Raw genomic sequence first — 4655 nt, forward strand, 5'->3', positions numbered from 1 at the left:
GTCCTCTTCGGCCCACCTGGCCCAGAGGTTAGGAGCCCAGAGCAGGAGGCATGCTGGTGCCCGGGCCCAGGGGACGCTGGGGAGGGGGCCCTGCCAAACTCTGGGCTCCCGGCGTCAGCCCTGGAGGGCTGTCAGCTGAGGCTGGGAGACTGGACGGTAAGGAGTGACTATTTACTGAGCACTTACTGTGTGCATGACACAGACACCTATTATCTGATACGGGCTCAAAACAATCCACGGGGAAGGCATGGTTATTTGTCCGTTTTACACAGGCTCAGCGTAAGGAAGCCTCTGGTCTAAGGCTGCACACAGAACTCGTTTCAGGCCCACCGTCGGTCTGTCTGTCTTCTGTGCCTCTCAGGTCCCCCTCAGGCACGTGGCCTCCTGGTCCGATCTTCCCTTGGGATCCTTTCTTGTGGCTTAATCCCCTCACCCCCGCACCCCCCAATTTTCCCTCTGATGAAAAGCACCCTTGTCTTTCTTTCCCCTGGAAATTCTCCTTCTCGGGAAGGGCTTCGCTCCCCTCTGGCCCTTTGTCCTAGACCCCAGCCTGCAGGCTTTTCCCAACCTGGGCCTGGCCAATCCCGGCCCCCCCCTCCCCTCCTGGGCCCCCTCTCAGGAGGCCCCGGTGAGGTCATCCCTGCACAATAGAGTCTGCTTTCTGCTGAAGAGGGAGACTCGGGGTGGGGGAGAGAGGCAGGAGGCTGCAATTACAGGTCCCACAATGGGGCGCTCTCAGGGGGGCCTCCACCAATTAAAGCTGCTGCAGGGGGCTGGGGGAGGGCGAGGGTGCAGGGGGCCAGGCAGGCCTCCAGGATCAGGTCAGGTAGGCTCCGGCGCTCATTGTCTGCTCATGCTTTCATTCATCCACACAGACACACACGCATTCATTCATTCCGTCAATATTGTGCTGGGCACTGTGCTGTAAACAACGGGGACACAGCAGATGAGGCTGGGCCTCCACTGGAGCGGACCCTGGGGCAGACAAGACAAGCAGCAAACAGATAAATATGTGTCACGTTCACGAGTCAAGTGCCATGATGGAAATAAGACCGCATGAAACCGCAGAAAGCAGCGGGGTGGGTGGGGGAGGGGCAGTATTCCCGAGGTGGTCAGGGCAGGCTTCTCGGAGGAGGTGATATTTGAGCTGAGACCTGGAAAGCAAGACATAGTCAGCTGTGCCACAACCCGAGGAGGGATGTTCCAGGCAGAGGACACCATGAGTACCTGAGTCGGGGAGCGTGCCTGGCTGCGTGGGGACCAGAAATGTGGCCTGTGTGGTGGGAGGGCGGTGGGGAGGGAGGAGGGAGGCTGTGGGAGCCGTAGGGTATTGGAGCTGATTCTCATCGGCTCCCAGGAGCCATTGCACACAGCTGTTCCCAGCTCCGTGTGTAGGCTGCGAGCTTGAAATGGACCACAGTGGGAGGGTTTACACCCTGGAAATCAGCAAATGCTGTAAATCAGGGCTTTTCCCCAGGGAACCCACCATTAAAAGTTCACCAGCACAGGATCGTGTCCCTGTGTATTTAATCTGACAGCCACCCTGGGCAGCTGGGGGGCTCCTCCCCTTTGCGCATAAAGAATGAAGCCCAGGGGCACCTGGGTGGCTCAGTCGGTTGAGCATCTGACTTCAGCTCAGGTCATGATCTCTCGGTCCATGAGTTCAAGCCCCGCGTCGGGCTCTGTGCTGACAGCTCGGAGCCTGGAGCCTGCTTCAGATTCTGTCTCCCTCTCTCTCGGCCCCTCCCCCACTCACACTCTGTCTCTCTCTGTCTCTCAAAAATAAATAAACATTAAAAATAGGGGCACCTGGGTGGCTTAGTCGGTTAAGTGTCCGACTTTCGCTTAGGTCATGATCTCGCGGTTCGTGGGTTCGAGCCCCGCGTCAGGCTCTGTGCTGACTGCCGGCTCAGAGCCTGGAGCCTGTTTCAATCTGTGACTCCCTCTCTCTCTGACCCTCCCCTGCTCATGCTGTCTCTGTCTCTCTCTCCTAGAAATAAATAAAACATTAAAAAAAAAAATTTTTTTTTAAATAAAAAAGACTGAGGTCCAGAGGGGGGAAGATGTAGCCATGGTCACCCACTGAGCTGACCTCCTGGCCTCTGGCTGTAGGATACCCCTAGGGGCCCGGGCTTTTCTCTTCCAAGATTTGAGCCCCTCACCCTCCTCCCTTCTGAATTCAGACTCTCCAGGGGCTCACAGGGCAGGTGTGTCCCGGCCCCCCTAGCCCCCCGTTGGGCGGATCCAGGCAGGTGTGGCCTCACAGGTCTCAGGCTCTTGGTGATGGAAGCCACTTACTGGCCACTGACCCTCGGTCTTCCCCAGCAGTAGAGGGACTATGTGTGTGTGTGTGTGCGCGTGTGTGTGCGCGTGTGTACCTGTGTGCACATGCGTGTGTGAGAGAGAGAGAATCCCCAAGCATGTGAACGAGTGAGCATCTTTTCCAAACTATTCACAGGTTCAAGGAGTAGTCTTAATAAGATTGACATTAATTTAGCTCCTGCTGTTTGCAGACACCCCCTAGACCTCTTCATACACCTTTGCTCATCTAATCCTTGCAAAGAGGTCTAGCGAGGTTAAATGGCATGGCCAAGGTCGCCCAGCTCTTACATGACAGAAGCATGTCTACCTGACCCCTCACTTGGGCTCTTCCTACTTTGCCAGGCCTCTGTCCCCCATGTCCCCCATCTTTGTGACCCCTGTATACACTGCCCCGTGACAATCGCACTCTACAAATCATCTTCCCAGGAGCCGGATGACAGCAAGCACAGCGCATTTCAGCTGAGCACTTACCATGTGCTGTGTGCCTGCGAGGGGCCTGATGTCACCAGCCCTGTTTGACGGAAGAGGCTCCTGGCGGTTTGTCGGGACCCTGGGTCTCCCGTAGATGCCGTGGCTCTTAGGGGGCTGAGTCCCAGCTGCTCCTAGACTGTGGGCTTCTGCCAGCGGGCTGCCTCCTTGTTTCTGCTTATTCTGATCTATCACCTGCCAGGTCCTGGGGCTCAAGACATTCAAGGGGACATGAGACAGGCCTAAAGGGGCCTCTGAGAGAGGCCTCATGGCTTCTTCCCACCCCATCTGCTGGAAGGAAGTGACCTGGAAAGGGCAGGGGCCGGGTCCATGGGAAGCTCGGAGGCCCCTGCGAGAGGGAGGGGACAGTTAGGCCGGCATCCACAGCCCAGCGGGAGGGCTGGTTGCCCTGGCCCCACCTGAGATGTGGCCACAGGGCTGCTGGCTTCCTGGGATGCACGGACACTGGGGGCTCTTGGGGAACCCCCTGGAGAGCCCCTCTGACAAGGCACTTTGCACATCCCTCCCACCCCCCCCTGCCCAGTTTGATTTCAGCTGCTGGGAGGCTTTGGGGGTGACCTCAGTTTCCTCTTCTCTTCTATGGGTCTGACAAAGGCCAGCTAGCAGGGCTTACGAGGGCTGAGGACCCACAGTTGCCAGCGCTGATGATGACAGTGACGGTACCAACAGTGACAGCTGCTAAGCTCACACGCTGCACCAGGCACTTTTTAAACACTTTACCTGCCCCGGGTTATTTAATACCCATGATGGCCCTACGAGGTGGAGCATGTGACTAGCATCGTTCCATTTTACCGACGGAGAAATGAGGCCTGGGGCCGGGTGGCGACTTGCGGAAGCTCGTCCAGCTGGTGGGAGGCAGGTCTGGGAGCCCAGATCCTGGGTCAGTGAGCTCCTGGCTTTTTCTTACAGCTTCTGTTTCTCCCGTGGGCAGGAGCCCGGCTCCTTCACTTCACCCATGGTCTGGAGCCCAGGCCCTGGGACGAGAGCAGGGGTGAAGGATGGAAATGAGTCGCTGGGGCACAGTGTTGACAGTGGGTAAGGGCGGGGAGGGGTGCGTAGCACGGGAGACAGGGAGTTGGGGCTGACGAGGCGAGGCAGGGTGGGGAACAGGGGGCTGGCCCGCCCGCCCTGCGTTACTGCTTCCCTGCTCTCCAGGGCCGGGCTGCTCAGCTGGGGGAGAGCCAGCTCCCTGGGGCTCGGTGCACGCAGGCCGCTGCCCTGACCATGCAGGGGTAAGGCGCAGCCCTCCACCCCTCCACGGCACCCGCCGCACACCGGGCCAGCAGATGGAGCTAATCAAGCTCTGGGGCCCGGGAGGCAGCAGAACCCCCTGGGACCCCGACAGACATGCCACCAGGCACCTGGGCGTCTGCACCTCCCTGCCGCTGAATCCGCAGTGCAATCCCCCCAAAGTCTCTGTTTGCAGTGTAAACAGCCGCCTTCCTGTGTGCGGCTGCCTGGTCCTGCCTGTCCTCCCGCAGTGCCAGGCAAGAGCCGTGGGGGGTCCACTTGGCTTCCTCAGGCCTCCTGGGCCCATGGGAGGCTGGGTGTTTTGAACATGAGCTTCAAAGGGGCCATCAGTGTGATGCCAGTGACCGCTGTCAAAGAGAGGGGCTCAGCCCGGACTCATCGGGGACAATGGGACCCGCTTCATGTTAAGACAGCTGAGCCCAGAGGCCTCAAAGGATGGGTGGGAGGCAGGTGCACTGAGTGGGGGCACAGCACGGGCAAAGGGACGGGGGTGGGAAGTACTGGGACTGGCAGGTCCCACAGCACTGCGAGGCTGAGTCCTCTGCTGCTCCGTCCCGTCGGCCACCTGAGGGCAGATCCTTCATCTCCATGGC

General features: G+C 59.2%; 1 long non-coding RNA gene across 1 annotated transcript in view; it reads right to left on the reverse strand.

Annotated features, from left to right (window-relative positions):
* LOC144226459 (uncharacterized) overlaps positions 1–3755 on the reverse strand; it is a 4178-nt gene extending 423 nt beyond the window's left edge. Inside the window, exons 1-2 of the long non-coding RNA XR_013333645.1 lie at positions 3604–3755; positions 2794–3001 (exon numbers count right to left, since the gene is read on the reverse strand). This is a non-coding gene — a long non-coding RNA (uncharacterized LOC144226459). The remainder of the gene's footprint in view (positions 1–2793; positions 3002–3603) is intronic.
* Between the last annotated feature and the right edge of the window lie 900 nt (positions 3756–4655).

This window comes from Crocuta crocuta, unplaced genomic scaffold, assembly GCF_008692635.1.
Source record: "Crocuta crocuta isolate KB4526 unplaced genomic scaffold, BGI_CrCroc_1.0 scaffold143, whole genome shotgun sequence".
Lineage (NCBI taxonomy): Eukaryota > Metazoa > Chordata > Mammalia > Carnivora > Hyaenidae > Crocuta > Crocuta crocuta.